Raw genomic sequence first — 17,205 nt, forward strand, 5'->3', positions numbered from 1 at the left:
CAAAGTATGAATTGTTCCATGACCAGCAGGAAAAGATCCTTTTTAGGGTTCCGTACCAAAAAAGTAGGTACATAAAGAACCCTTATGGTGCGACTCTGTCCATCAGTTCGTCTGTCACAACGCTAAATATCTCGATTAAGCTTAACGCAAGGTCTACAGCTTACAGAGTTACTAGTTATATATTATATATAATTATCGTAGTCCAGTACCCACAACTAGTGTTGGTAGGAACTCAAGTCTTTTGAGTCTAAATTGAAGAACTCGACTCGTTTTTACGAGACTCAGAGCTTAAAAAACTTCTGAGTCTTTTCTTTTTAGAGAGCGCAACTCAAAAGGACTCGAGTCTCCGAATAAAGACTCAGTCAACAATTTTATAGGTTTTACCTAAACTAAAGTAAAGGAAATAGGCGTTATTGTATGATTTATGTTTTGTACATCTATGAATGTCACATAAAGACAACGCATTTCGAAGTTATTTGTAAAAAAAATTACAAGTTCTCCGATAAGGACTCAAGTCTTTACAAACGACTCGGGACTCTAAGCCGAAAAGAAGTCTAGTTTCGTCTTAATTATAAGAGTCTGAAAAACTGAGTCGAGTCTTAAAGCAGAGGACTCAAAGGACTCGAGTCTTAACCCACGACTAAGTCTATTTGTGTAAAATTTACATATCCCGTAGGAGCACTATACTTTAGTAGCACTTGTCAAGAAAACATAGAGTGGTCCTTGTAATTTTGCAGTCGTTACCTAACGCTTCATCGAGCGGAGTCTACGGGTAGTTGTCTATGTTGCCGCGGTTCCACTTATGTCATGGCTAGCTATTAGGGAATCATTCTAAATAATCAATTGTTACCTATGTAAACTTTTGTATCGATTTGGGTAAAGTTTACAACCATTTTATCGAGCGTAGAGCGTAGTTTTAGCGTAGAGCGTAGCTAAGAGTTTGAATCCCGGTAAGGCCATTTAGTCAAGTAACTTTGTCGCCTTTTGTAATGGGGTTCATTTGCGTCAAATCCGGTAGTTCTGATTTTTCACAGACTTTTTAATCAAATATCAAACACTTATTCAGTCCTTTTACGTGTCCATTTTTACAAACAATAAGAATTACAAAAAAAAACAATTACAAATATGGAATCGATGAAATAATATATACCTACTTTATTAGATATGTATACTGTATCTAAGTGTCAAATTACACAAAAAAACTATGATAAAAAATTAAAGCCAACAACTAATAAAATTCTTTAGAGATGTATAAGTCTCTAAGTGTCAGAGATAAAATATAAAAAATATACATTAAATTATCCTTAGAGATGTAGAGGGTCTCCAAGGCTTGAATTCTTATGTAAATAATTAAAAGACAAAAAATTAAATCAAACAAGAACCGAATGTAGTATTAACCGAAGGAAGTTCTTAAAATCCCTCGGTCTTGGCAAACCCGTTAATCAATTTGACGGTATGTCTTTCTCCCTTTCTGACCTTAACAAGCATTTTAGACCTCATCTGCCCAATCTGTCGATAGCAATGCTAAAATCAATACCATTTTCGAAATTTTAGCCCTACCTTCAATTGACACTGTCTCGTTTTCATTCTCACCCACTACTCAATCCGAGGTTAAGGCCATTATTAAGGCCATTAAATCTAAAGCTGTTGGTTGTGATGATATCAGTCGGTATATGATAGTGTCTGTCCTTGACTGCGTGCTTCCTATACTGACTGATATTATTAACTTCTCGCTCTCTAACGGCGAATTTTGGCGCAAAGCGTTTGTCATACCTCTGCCGAAAACAAATAGTCCCTCGTTGGTTAGTCAGTTCCGACTTATTTCTATACTCCCTTTTCTATCGAAGATCGCTGAAGCGGTGGCTCATAAACAGCTGTCAAGGTTTATTCTCTCACACAAACTTCTAAGCCCCTTTCAGTCTGGTTTTCGACCGGGACATAGCACCTGTACCGCGCTGCTCAAAGTGACCGAGGACATCAGGCGGGGTATGGAGAACCAAATGGTCACAGTACTTATCCTCGTTGACTTCTCAAACGCCTTCAATACTGTCGACCATGAAATTCTCCTTGCCCTGCTTGAGCACCTCAACGTGTCGCCTTGTGCCTTAAATTGGTTCTCGGCGTATCTTTGTGGACGTCAGCAAGCTGTACGTGTCGACCGCTCTTTGTCCGAATGGTGTGACTTAGCCACTGGTGTACCACAAGGAGGTATTCTCTCACCCCTATTGTTTTCTATTTTGTCAATTTTATAACTCCGGACCTTTTCGGCGTTTGACGTCTGTCACTAAGCTTAAGAATAATAGCTAGTTAGAGGAGAAACTGTTATGAAAACAACTGCTCATTTTCTGCCTAAATACGTACTGTAAAGAATCTAGATAAAATGTATTTATTTCCATTAAAGTGTTATGATTTTTGTTTCTTTTGTGACACTGCCGATATTAAAATTTACAAAAAAAAATCTTAAAACCTTTTGTGTTTGACTCTCGTACTCGTTGCAATTTTGATCAAATTGCGCTTGTAACATAATATATTCTTTAAATATAATAAAAACACTTCAAACAATTACAAGATAACAATTGATACATTATTTTTGAGTATATATTCTACAAAAAATAAGGTAGATTATTATTAGTGTTACATCTGCGAAATGTATGCGCCAAAGAAAATGGCGTCCCACCGCGAGTGTTTAAAGTAACGTTTCAAAATAAGCTTAAAACAAAAGATTTTTCGTATTGGATTGTTATTATATTGATTTTATTATGTTTTTAGATATTATTAGACTACAATTTCATAACATATAAATGAATTTTGAGTTTTTATTATTTTTTTAAATTTTCGTTACATGTATAGCATCTCGTCAGTAGTCGGAGACGTACTAAATGCAATGAAGTGGCGGAACTCTAGTTCTATACCTCAATGTTTCATAACATTCAGTTCAGAGGGACTTCAGGAAAGAGATATCGTAATGAAACCTGGGTCACGGACCACGACCGCTCTGTCAAGAGCGAAACGACTGAGAAGAAGAAGAAAATAAATATCTAAAAAAACCACTATCAGATTTATAAAAACGTCAACATTGTTGAAGCAATTTCTTCCATCCCTAGAATAGTGCAAAAGTAAACAAGATTTCAATATAAATCAAAGTAAACATTCCCAAGTTGCGCAAAGGAAGAAAATTAAACGAAAATATTGTTCTCTCGAATAGCTACAAGTTCCTTCTCAAGTATTTTACTGAGAATGCTATGCATTAAAAATCTTGTAACTAGAGATAATATTTAAGGGTACTTCCAAAGCGAAAAAATTGGCAAAAAAATTAGAGCTTAAAAACCTACGCTTTAAATTGCGTGGGAAGTCGAAATGGTAGCCAACAACTCTTAAAGTTTTGTTATGTAAGTATGTCTGACAGTATGTCCGTCTGCACACTATCTCAGTACTAGAAAACTGGATTTCGGTATAGGTAAACAAATATATTACGACTCGCAATCACAAAATGGCATATTAAAATCTTACAAAAAGTCCGTAAAGTGGGAATTAATATCTTGGAGTATCGTTTAATAGACTTTAAATTATCATAGGAAGCTTATTCTGATTTTAATGAATATGATCTGGTTTTTTTTATAAATTATCAAGTACTATCTGTCAACAGTAACATTTATGTTTGTGTCGAGAATAAACCTGCGGTCTCTAAAATTATTTAATCACTTTTAATCAGATAAGGACAGGGAGTTAAAGAAAATGAGAAAGAAATTTTCGTTAGAGTCAATTATCTCTACCGGTTAATGTTTAATAAATTGTTATGATTACAGAGCCTTCATCGAGCTTGCCATAAAATTATTTTCCTATTTCTTTAGTGAAATTATACAATTGACCGCAGCGTTAGCGAAGATATCCGTTTTGATTTGGGCAAACTGCTTTCGTATGTCCGGATTTTCTCCTCTATAGGTCGCAATTCTTAACCGATTCTCTTGAAATTTTATGACCAGAATCTATGATTAAATCGAATTTTTGTCGATTCAGTTTTTGAAAATTTGTTAAAATGCGGAAGTCGATATAAACCTAACCGCCAATAGCCAAAAGCGTACATATATGGTTCTTAAGACCACTGTCATAACGAATCAACGAACGTTTCAGTTTACAATGAATTTTTCACTTTTCCATTTTCTAAGCTTAACGAGATGTCTACAGCTCACAGTACCACAACTTTTATTTTGAATTTATACAACTATGTTGTCAGAACGAAATAAAAATAAGTATATCTCTCTCTCCCAAATGGTGATTGTAATTTGATGAGTTTGCATTTTTGTATGTTTCCGGCAGAAAATGCGTCGACATATTTCAAAGCAAATGCTCCCATAATTTCGCGTCCCCCTGGCGATTCGTTAAATATTACTTTCACAAAGTTAGAGCAAATTTTCCTCGAAAATGTATTAACTTTCAATTTTTTCTCAATTTGTTATAATTGATGAACAATTAATGTGATGGGGCGAAGAGTCGTTATAGGTACATACCATTAATTGTTCTACATACATATGTAGAATGATAATTTTATATTAAGTACCTACATGAAACCAGCATTGCTATATCTTGCTTTCAATTTGCGCAGTTTTAATTTTGCTACATAAATTTGACCCACTTCCCGGTTTTCGATGAAGCTGAAAATTTGCATACATATGTAAAGTCGGGTGACAATGCAATATTATGGTACCATCGAGCTGATCTGATGATGGAGAAAGGAGGTAGCCATAGGAACTCTGTGATAAAACAATGCAACCAAATTGTATTTGGCGTTTTTATAATTGTCTCGATGATTATTAGCTGCATGTTGGAAAGAAAAGTATAGTCAGCCATAAAAACTTGTACCAAAAATGAAATTATGTGTGTATATATGTATCGCTCTAATTTCTTTGTATTACAATTCCTAGCTATAAGAACTAGTACAGATATATAGTTCGTGGCATCCACGATGACGCGTAGATTTGTCAAATTTAACCTTTAAGAACATGGCATTACGAGTCTCCGTGAATGAAACGATCTATAGATATGTTTCTTGAATGTATATGGCAAGTTTCATTTCATTTCAGTAAGTTGCTTGTCGTTTTATAATGATTGTATGACGGCGGCTCGGTTCATGCGACTCGTAAATAAATAAATTATTTATATTTTCTAAAAAAAGTCTGTTACTAATGTTACTGATCACTAAATAAGTTCATTTATATTAAATTATATGTAAGTACTTAATGGAATAATTAAATAAATAAAAGTATAGGATATTCTTAGACAAATTGACTAAGCACCACAGTAAGCTCAAAAAGACTTGTGTTGTGGGTACTCAGTCAAAGATATATATTTATATACATATTGGTGTTTATTTATTCACCTGCAATATTTTACGGGCTGAATATATTAGTCATACTGAGTAACTTTTACTATGGAACTAACCCCAAAATCGCGAAAAAAAAATTAACTCTCCTATTGAAAATTTCAAGGTCAGACAGCCAAAATGTATGAAACAGACAATTTTTTTTTCGCGATTTCGAGATTAGTCCCATAGTAAAAGTTGCTCAGTATGCCCCATATATTCACCCCGTAAATTATTGCAGGTGACTAAATAAACACCCAGTATCTTGTGACTTTTCAAGAGGGTTTATTTCTCTATGAAAATTATACAAAAATAAGCACTTTTGAAAAGACACTCCTCATAAATACTAGAAGTTCGCCCCGAACTCATAACTCGCAGTTAGCTAAAAACTATATGGATCTAGTTTGATTGAATTTGTTACACCCATCCGTAGTCAGCAATGGATCGAAAATCGCAAGGTCTGTGGAGCCCTTAACTGATAGATTTGAGTCCATTAGAGATTAAAATAAATTGTATTTGTGGTAAGCCGTACCATTTCTTGTACATATTGATAATATTATGTTTATTTTATTTCGTTTTTATAATTATTTTAAAACGGTAAATTTAAAAACAATATTATAAATATATAAACCGAGCACTTTTATTTGATATCAAACTCGACCATACTTTTTTGTAAACAAGATGACCATGACTTCTAGGCTCTTGTAGCTCCATAATCCCTTGATTGAGCCTGCTAATAATTTAATGAATAAAATGTAATGCCCTCAACAATACGTATACCAAATTTCATTTAAATTAGAACAAGTTTAATATAGTTATTGCATAACAAACTATCCTCTGATAGCTCAGTTAAATAACATTAAAATGCCGAGACGTGCATCTAGCCTGCCATGAGATCCAAGTTGAATGTTAGAACTTTGCTTCGCTTCGCTCGGTCGTTAGATAATACACAAATACATAAAAACGCAGAAAACACCCGGCTCAGGAAAAAATACCCATTACTTAGGAGAATTGAAAATAAATTTCATTCCTATCGCCAGTATACTAGTATTCCATACAAAGTTTCTATTGATTTTAATTAGCAAAAATATTAATTAACAAAAATAATAAAGACAATAGATCCAACATACATCAAAAGTGTGTTTAAATCTAAAAGAATTACAATTAAATAAAAACTAACTTAAAACTAACAAAAAAAGTCCCCACCCCCTGAATGGTAATACCGGTTCTTTGGCCAAGGAATGAGCCAGCCCTAGGGTCTCTAGTGGTGTCGAGGAGCATCTTTGTTTATATCTTTAAAGAAACTATGGGCATCCTGACACCAAGGTCCCAAAGTTTCAACTGCAAACGCCGCAAATATGTGGTTGATTGCACCGCCCGGCCGTGATGAAGTAGAGGCATCCACACAAGTGGCATCCCAAATAAGCGGCCGTCCTATCCGCCAGGGAATAGGAGTCGTTCCGTCGGGCCTCTTTCCGTCGTCGCGCACAAGACCCGGTGGCTCCAAAGCGGACGGCACGCCCACGCTGACAAGGGCCCGGTGAATAAAATCAATTTCATTTCAAAACAATAAAACACGAACGATAGCATAAGGTACCAATTTAGATGAAAATATTCCACTCCAGAAATATTCTCGCAAATTGCATAATTTTACATTGATAAAGATTCAAACAATTCAAACGAATTCATTATAAAGTATAGATTTAAATTAAAAAGGGGGCGTTGGAATTTCTATATTAAAAATGATTGATGTGCTAATGGGAGGGAAGTGGCTCGAAGTTTAATAAGAATTTTTCAAACTCCGTTTTGGAATGATATTGCCCGTGACATCGAGGGATGAATGCGAGATATGCCGAGGGGAGCGTGTGTCAAATATCAAACTGGATTATAATCGAACCAAAAAACAAATAAAAAAACAATTGAAATAATATGCAATTCAATTTCAAATATAAATTTCCCTTATGACTCAATATAATAAAAATGATATTCAATATAATAAAAATAAACAACGTTTTTAGGGTTCTGTACCTACCTCAAAAGGAAAAACGAAACATAAGGGAGAAACGGAGGAACACTTTGTTATCCGTACGTCCGTCTGTCTGTCTGTCTGTCTGCCAAGATCCTTTATCTTGGGAACGCATGGAGGTATCGAGTTGAAAAATTAACTCTTTCGCACGAGTACATAAGAGCGGTAGAGAGGTAGATTATGGTATGAGAGGGCCTACCGCCAACATCAAAAATCGATGTTTTTTAGTATGTTATTGACACAGTGAATAATTCGTTTTATAGGTTTTAAATTTTTTACAAAATTTGCAAAACAAACAATTAAAAAAAGAAAAAAAGCGATACCTATAAATCTAGAAAATATTATTCCGAAGCGGTCGACATAAAAATCAAGGTGATTTGTTACGATTTAGTTAGTGGAAACCGTTTTCTCCCGAAATGGAATTTCATAGAAAAAATACCGTTATTTCGCTAGGATCGCAAAGCTATTCTTCCTTCTTCAAATGTTTCATAGAATTGCGAATAAGTATTTCACTTTCCGTTCCCGTTTGGATCCGTCGACGCTTTAAGCCAAAGTAAAAACAATAATGACATAATTAACTTACAGATTCGTACTTTCATGTTCCTTTACGTCATCATTACATTAAGAACTTCCCAAAGACAGTAAGATTAGATTAAATCTAGTAAAATTGCTCTAGAGCGATATTCTGATTTAAGTTTCTGTTGAGGTTTTGATATGACATTTTAATTAATAGGGTCTGGGTTACGACTGCCGCACGCCTCCAGATAGGTGGTCAGTCCACTAATTGGATGCCGCAGACTAAGATGACGAGATAACTTAGAAACCTTCATCAGTAATTAGCCGGAAAAAGCACAACAACGGGAGTTGTGGAGATCAAGAGAAGCCTTTGCCCAGCAGTGGGATACTATAATGGTCTAAGAAAAAAAAGATAGGGACGGTGAGCGCAGAAACGCTTCTTTAAATGTATTTAGATAATGATTTTTTCAAATGATTTTTTCTTAAACATGCAATGAAATATTGATATTATGTTCCTTATAATAGGCTGCGAAGAATGACGTTTCGTTTTTTCCGGCAAAGTCCTCTTGTTTAATTTCCATTCCACATACATTTGTGGCACAGGCATCATGACATTCTGCCACTATGCGTATTAATTTTTTTTACAACATTGACAAGTGTCAATTTTAAAGGTTCGTTCAGAAACGTGATTTCGTACTTTTTTGAAGTAACATGATAATAAATACAAATGTATGAAGTATCTGTTTTCTATTAAAACCGAGTTAAAATATAGCGAAATAGTAATATACACACGTTAGTTTTAGTATTTGTCTTGTTTACTTATAATTTCTTTAAAAATAAAACTTTGTTTTTTTTTTGTTGTTTATTTCATTGCATGTTTGAGAAAAGCACTATTACATACCTCGGCTGGAAATATTGGGTTGCAACCCCTTTTGTCCTGGCCTCCGTAGTAATGTTCTATTATACCTCAGACCCAAATCTGTTAAACAAAAGCTTTTATTCCTTTTATGGAGAGGCCGTAGCCGCAAATTCTTCAGACTTCAAATGTGTGTTCTGAGATATTCATTCTGCGATAACGAGTTTGGGTAATGTAGGACGATCGGTCGCCTTTTTGTGGCCTGTCAGATAACAGAATGAGCTGTTACATGACTTTGGACCATAAAAACAGGACGGTAAAATGTAGTAACCGCTGCACAAAAGAAACAAAGGCTTTGTTTAACAGATTAGGGTCTGTTAAACAAAGCCTTTGTTTCTTTTGTGTAAAAATTATTCCAGAATATATATACTACAGCCATACGCCAAAGCATGGAGTAATTATATAAGTGGCATCTGTTGATTATTTGTAATCGTTAACAATGACATGTCTAAATAACTTTCAATGAAGATGTATAGATGTCGCTAGGAGTAATAATATTATATGATATTGATGATATTTTCTAAGAAGTTTTATGATCTGGATGTGACACTTAACGCCATCTCGTCTCCATAATAGGCAACAGCGCATTTTCAGTGATGCCATCTAGTAACGGAACGCTTTTAGGCGGTCGCATTTTAATGCATGGGGTGGCCATAATATATATATCTGATCTGTGGCCAAAGTAAGCGGAATCCAATAAAAACACCGTGCGCAAGGATGCACCGCGAGTCTTGTCAAGATCGTATCATAACAAACTCTTAAAACAATATATCAAAATTCACCGCGTCTTAGCAACTCTGATTTTATGAATTCAGGAAGGCACCGAATTGTTCGAGTTTTATTTGTGTTGCTAATTTATTTAGCTACGTTGTGCTTTATATCTGTTTAAGGTAATTAACGTTGCTTTGATGTTTGAAATTTTGACATTTTGTTTTATTTTCGTCCTTGATTTTCGTTGGACTGGAAAGTTTACGGTTACGAGTACATTGTTTTATTCATAATTATTATAATAGACTTTGGTACACAGGGTGATTTTGTTGTCTACTGATACTTTGCAAGGAGAATATGGAGGTGATACTTTTTATAACTTTTTTATAGGGCACCGTGTATAAAACAGCCGTTTTATGTATACCGGTGTGATTTTAGTGGCCAAACTTGGCGGCCAAACGATGACGCAAATTTTGCGGTCTTCTTAATTTGGTAGGTTAATTTTACTGTGAAGTTAAATACTAGTTAGTTTAGTATGAATAATAGCTAGTTTACTGTGATTTTGCAGCCAAATAACACTAGACCCTACTCATAGTGTTGTGTTCCTGTCGGTGAGTAAGGTTGCCAGAGAACTCAACGAGGGTGCTGGGTGTTGGGTGGGCAACGCGCATGTAACTCCTCTGGAGTTGCAGGTGTCCATAGGCTACAGTAACCGCTTTCCACGGGCCTTACGCTTGTTTGCCACCGACGTAATATAAAAAAAAAAGTTGGCGCCAACATTTGGCCGCTAACTTCACACTGGTTAGATTTATTTCGGCGAAGCATGTGGCAAAATTTTTGTGTGAGATCGCTGATTTCACGATACAAACACAAAAAATATTTTTTTAAGATTTCAACCTACCGTAATCCTCGTATTCCCTATATTTATAAAATTATAAATGCGAAAGTAGCTCCGTCTGTCTGTCCGTCTGTTACATCGTCACGCTTAAGCCGCTGAACCGATTTAGATGAAATTTGGCATAGAGATATTTTGAAGCCCGACGAAGAACATAGTATAATTAATAAATGGACATATTGTACAAGATGAGCAAGAAAAAAATCACCTTTAGGAATTTCAAAACTATAATAGACGTAAAACTTTTATATATGTATTTTTTACCTAACTAACTTTTTCAATGAAAACAATCCTTAAATCGAAGACAATATAAGTTCCCATGGAAAACTATGAAATCTAATCGACCAAACCAAAAATGCTCACGATGCCATGGATGGTACAGTCAGCATCAAAAGTAGCGGATCAAACAACGCTTCAAAAGTTTCTACCATTCTGGAACAGATTAACAAAAAGTGATTGTTCTATATGTAGAACAATTTAGGCTCTTAAATATATACTTCTGGATGTGAAATTTACAGATTTACCTACATTTAGAAAATTTATTCGGAATATCAGATACTTTTGGCGCGTTGTTTCATCCGCTACTTTTGATGCTGACTGTACTAGTACAAGTAGATCCCTGAGACAAAATACCCTGTATTTTATGCATACATACTCCGCTGAGCATCATTCAACCCCACATTGCCGTCTTGTCTGTCCTAGCATCCGGAAATTTTAACATAAATATTCCATCAAACGGAACGCGAGTCATATAACCCGTCCGACGACGAACGATCCCTTTTACACGACTCGACACGACATCGAATCACAAAATAATATAATATAGTAATTCAGCCTATATACGTCCCACTGTTGCACAGGCCACCTCTCATGCGCGAGAGGGTCTTGCTATCCCCACGCTAGCTCAATGCGAATTGGGGACTCCACATACAAATTTTAATTGTATGCAGGTTCCCTCACGATGTTTTCCTTCACCGAAAATAAATTTCTTCTTCTTCTCTACTGTAGGTGGAGTCGGCTCTCTTTATTCGTTTGTCGGATCAGGAAGCTTCCCCTTCTTTAACAGTACCCGGGTGGACCCGGGTACGTCCTTAAACTAGGTCCACAAGAGAGGTATGGGCATTGTGAATGTTATCTCGCTTTGTGTGGTAGGGCACAGCACAGCGGATGTCATTCCAGATCTAGACCAGAGCCCAACTGGGGAAGTACCTCCACCTTACATAAAACCGCAGCCAAATAATAGACCCTACTCATAGTGTTGTGTTCCTGCCGGTGAGTAAGGTTGCCAGAGCTCAACGAGGGGAGGGAGGATTGTTAGGATCGGCAACGCGCATGTAACTCCTCTGGAGTTGCAGGCGTACTAGGCTACGGAGACTGCTTACCATCAGGCGGGACCGTATGCTTGTTTGCCACCGACGTAGTATAAGAGAAAAAAAAAACAGGCTGGTCATACTGGTTCACCTTGACGTTGGGGGCCGACTCTACCTCTTTCTTTTTCTGGTAGGCATAGTGCTTTCTTAACTACATACTCGTCTCTCTGCGCATGACATGTCCGTACCACCGCAGGCGACATTCCTTTAGCTTTTCAAGGATAGGGAGCGTGCATGAACTGTAGGAGGCAGCACAGGAGCCGTCAGATATTTGGCGCGAGGCGTAAATGTGATGTTTATTGTTCCGATGTAGCCCACAAGATGGCAGAATCTACTATGCACAAGAAAATACGTGACGTGTAAATGTACATGTTTATTGTTCCGATTCAGGCCACAAGATGGCAGACCCTCCAACGCGCACGGCCCCTATAGGGGCCACATATGTGTTCATTTCTGACCTTCACCGAAAATAATAATAATAAAAAAATAATATAACCCTAAATAATTGATAACGCGAGCGTAAAGCGCGAGCGACGCGTCTCTATTTCAACTTTCAACTTGGCCAATGAATGCTTTCGCGTGGCCGGCCGTTCTCCTCTAAATATATGCGAAATGAAGTAAAATTTGTACGTAAGATGCGCGTCAATCAAGGTCGTGTCAACACCAGATCGGTAGGGTCGGCAACGCGCATGTAATGCCTCTGGTGTTGCAGGCGTCCATAGGCTACGGTGACTGCTTACCATCAGGCGGGCCGTATGCTTGTTTGCCACCGTCGTGGTATTAAAAAAAAATCAAAACCAAAGCAAATTGTTCAATTAAGTAAAATCGAACTCAAGATGCAAAACAAGATCTAACTAAATCCCTCCGACTCCAAACACGTCTCGGATAGTGTAAAAAGGCTTTAAGACTATTAAGGACCCTCTCAAATGCAATCATGTGTAATTCAGTTAAGTAAGTAAGGACCCTTCTCCACTGAAGCATATGAGTCGCCATTTGAATCGGTTTTTAAAGAGGTAGTATGTAAGATAGTTTCCTTTGAGGGCTTTGTTTATGGACAGTCTTCATTGGGACCCTTTAGGATAATTTAGGACGTTCGATTTAGGACGTAAGTGGATGAAAGTGTTCTGTTAAAACAGTGGTTCAGCCATATCTGTTCGCGCCCCTTTTCATACATTCATATTCATCCATCTCGCTCGCTCTTCTTGCATACTATCTACTCTATTCAACCTCATTTTTATTCTCATATCACCCGCCTTTTTGCCGACCTACTTAAACGCAAAATAAAGAAGCTAAAATTTTAAATACATGTCAATGCTTAGACAACGTCAAAGGCAGTATGGCTTAGAGCTTAAGCCTGTCCAAATGGACGAAGAAAAAAAAATTAGACAACGTCAATGAAGTGAAAAAATCAATATACGTTTTTCCTTACCTACATGAATAAAGTAATACGATGAAAGTAAATTATAATTGACGAGAGTGATAAACGTGAGTGTGAAGGAGTAAGGAGACAGAAGAACACGAATCAAACATTAAATACGGCGGCCGCCGTTAACAAAATCGGAATTTATATTCTGTAGGGCTATGATGGTCGGCTCTTTATCATTTGTCACCATGCCTGTCACGTTCTAACAAGTATGTAAGTGCGAAAGTGACGGACATAGTGACAAGTGATATAAATGGAACCATGATGCCACCGCAGGTACGGTCGGCGCCACAATTAACATCCTTTTTGTTTTATTCTCATTTTCAGTTTTCTCATAGCCATAGTCCCTCTGTACTTCTTGGACTGCGCTTTTTCGCAAGTCCTTCAATATTCCTCGCGTCATCAATATTATAATGTGGCCCTAGTGAAAAAGGGTACAAGTCTCTGGCAGTTTGGGTGTATAAGGGCATAAGTGTTACGTGGAACTTACACCCCTTTACACCTGCGCTGCCAGAGACTTGTACCCTTTTTCACTAGGGCCACGTATTCAAACTGTTAATTGAGCCTTTGCAAGTAATTATTAGTAGCGTTGGTAGCCTAGCGGTCAGAGCGTGCGAGTTTAAACCCCGGCTCGTACCAATGAGTTTTTCGGAACTTATGAACGAAATATCATCTGATATTTAACACAGTCACTTTTCGGTGAAGGAAAACATCGTGAGGAAACGGGACTAATACGAATAAGGCCTAGTTTCCCCTCTGGTTTGAAAGGTCAGATGGGAGTTGCTTTCGTATAACCAAATGCTCACGCCAATTCTTGGGATTAGTTGCTAAGCGGACGCCAGGCTCCCATGAGCCGTGGCAAAATGCCGGGACAACGCAAGGAAGGACAAGACTTTTCGGTGAAGGAAAACATCGTGATGAAACCGGACTAATCCAAATAAGGCCTAGTTTCCCCTCTGGTTTGAAAGGTCAGATGGGAGTTGCTTTCCTAAAAACAATTGCCCACGCTAATTCTTGGGATTATTTGCCAAGCGGACGCCAGGCTCCCATGAGCCGTGACAACGCTCGGATAAGGCGAGGAAGATGATGTGTATAGTTCTTATAATGTAAAATTTATAATGATGCCTAAATACCAAAACGATCCATATAAATAGGCATTACATAAGTCCTTCATTATCTTATTTTTCATTACTTACAGATTTTTATATACTTAACTTAAACCAGTAAATGTCACTAGAAAATCTTAAGTTAATAACAGGTACCGAGAATCCGTCAAACTTTCTTAAATTATTTCAGAGACGAGTAAATATTAAAGATAAGTCAAGTATTACAAGTGAGTTTGGTATAAAATGGTTTCCTGCAGTTTGATAAATTCGCCCGTTCACTTGGTTTCCATATTGGGGGCTTTTTTATGTTTCGTAGTCGAAACCTTCTTGTAAAACTAATAAAACAACACACGAGACCTTTTTTGATCCCGCGACTATCAGTTCTACTTGCTTTAGCCCAATCCGAGGCAAAAATTTGAGCTGCACCTAACCTGGCTGACCATAATGTAAATTACTATTGTAAGGGCAAAGTCGATTATTAGGTCGAACCATAGTAGTCTCATTCGATATTTAATAACACCGTTAGAGTAACAAGAATAGAGATATGTATAAACAGTAAGGTAAGAGTGAGACAGCGCTTTACAAATAAAAGACACTTCCAATATGTCGTTGTTTCAATAATCAAGTCCTTACACTATGGAATTATGGATTTGAAATTTTGAACAATCAACATCAGAAGTAGCGGATCAAACTACGCGTCAATAGTATCTACATAATTTCTCTAACAGCTTAATAAAAATAGATACCAATGGTGGTAATAGCACCAACGCATCTTAGGCCCTGCTGGACGCACGGAGCAGAACCGGTCGTCCACCGGCCGCCGCGCCCGCGCCCGCGCCCCGCGCACCGCGCACCGCGCGCGACATTCTCCCACCAACCGCGACACACGAAACACGACGGCTGGCGTCGGTCCCGCTCGCGATATGCTGTACGCGCCGCGCTCTGTTTTATTGTAACGGTCGATTTATAGTTTTAATATATTTTAACATAAGTTATACGGTCCGCTTATTTCTCTCCAGTAGCTGGACCAACATATGGTCCATCGAGCCGGATGCTTCGTTTTGGTAATTCCTTTCCTGATTTGAGTAATTCATAATCTTCAGGAAAGGCAGTTTGTTGAGATATGCGAAGGATCAGAGTAGATGCTTTGGACAGCGAACTGTATAGATTTGTCTTTATTTGGAAAAGTATTCCAGTGTAGTAGATAGTTCTGGCGCGTTGTTTCATCCGCTATTATTGATATGGAGGCTGGTAGGAGTGTCGCGCTGAGCATCGTTGCGGATTGCTCCACACGAACCAATATGTATATGAAGTTCAGGATGCGTTTTAGAGTAAAGCTGACGGGTCCCCGCAGATGACCGTCCGCGCGGACAGTGGGCGTTAGTATCAGGCTGAGAACGACTGGCGCTGATGTAGAGCGCGCCTGTGCCTTCAGAACGCTTTTTAATATCGAGTTGAGAGCTACGCACGCCGACGGTCGGTACTGATCATCTGCGGGGATCGCTCCGCACCGGTCAGCGCTATACTAAAACCAGCCTGACTGAACAGTCTTACTTGTATACTCGTCTCTAAGCTCATCTTTATGGGACCTCTCAACTTCTCCATTAAAGGCCTGAAGATCAGTTAAGCCGCGTAATCCTGAAACATTAAATTTAGGACTATACAGCCCCTTAGCCTAATCTTTTTGAAAACTCCTTTCAAATTTATGTGTAATGAACCTGACCCTTAAGAAAAAGAAGATGTTTTTCTACTAAGCTGCGTATTTATTTTAAGTATCTAAAGATTATAAAGTATAGATGTTAGGTTTCTTAGATAAATTAGTCTCGCCGAGTTTCTTTCCTTCAATCTTCACGGGTCAGATGTTTTTACGAAAAAAATGTTTCTGATATTTATAAATGCATGGTAGGTAATCGGTTTACGTAAACTGAAATGAAATATTATAAGAATCATAATAAATTGGGTCACTTTTCATGGGAGTATTTTTATTGCTGTTAATGAGGCATGTGGTGACAAAGTAAATCAATTAAAAGTCACTCATATCTTGTATTTCACATGTTTTAATTGTTTTGTACTTTATCTTTGTTTCAATAGAAATACACTAGTTGATATTACGTGTTACAATCACTGTGCCGGCTCTGTTTGCAAACATGCCGACATCGCTCGCAATATCTTCTTTTTGCAAACAGCACGCATTCTGTATCCACCGTAACGACGACTCAAATAAAAGCGTCAATTTGTAGTAAATTTTACTTAATCTTACGTAAACTAAATCTTCATAAAGGTACTGGTGTACGAGGGTTCTTGCCAAAACGGTTAAAAGTAGAAAGCGGTGGTTAGTATGGAGGCTGAAAAGAGTGATTTGCAAAATTGAACAGTAATATCGGGAACCGTGGGTCTTTAACTTGCAAGATTTGACCCGTACATACTTAGGTACATTGCAATTTAAAAGCTTGGTTTAAATTTAGGTGCCTCTGATTGGCCGCGATACAAAATATAAAAGCGGCCAAGTGCGAGTCGGACTCGCCCATGAAGGGTTCCGTACCATTTATGACGTATTAAAAAAAACTACTTAGGTACTAGATCTCGTTCAAACCAATTTTCGGTGGAAGTTTGCATGGTAATGTATATCATATATTTTTTGTAGATTTTTCATTCTGTTATTTTAGAAGTTACAGGGGGGTGGGGGGGACACACATTTTTTCACTTTGGAAGTGTCTCTCGCGCAAACTATTCAGTTTAGAAAAAAATGATATTAGGAACCTAAATTTTTTTTTTGAATTTCAGATCTAAGTATGGGGAACCCCCAAAATTTTGTGCTTTTTTTCTATTTTTGTGTAAAAATCTTAATGCGGTTCATAGAATACATCTACTTACCAAGTTTGAACA

The 17,205-nt window shown here is 37.4% G+C and overlaps 1 protein-coding gene across 1 annotated transcript in view; it reads left to right on the forward strand.

The window, feature by feature from the left end:
- Window positions 1-17,021, forward strand: part of LOC133516499 (histone-lysine N-methyltransferase SETMAR-like) — a 111,749-nt gene extending 94,728 nt beyond the window's left edge. The window contains exon 2 of the mRNA XM_061849487.1: window positions 16,893-17,021. The gene's annotated coding sequence lies outside the window, so the exon portion shown is untranslated. The remainder of the gene's footprint in view (window positions 1-16,892) is intronic.
- The last annotated feature ends 184 nt before the right edge of the window (window positions 17,022-17,205 follow it).

Source organism: Cydia pomonella, chromosome 3 (genome assembly GCF_033807575.1).
Source record: "Cydia pomonella isolate Wapato2018A chromosome 3, ilCydPomo1, whole genome shotgun sequence".
NCBI lineage: Eukaryota > Metazoa > Arthropoda > Insecta > Lepidoptera > Tortricidae > Cydia > Cydia pomonella.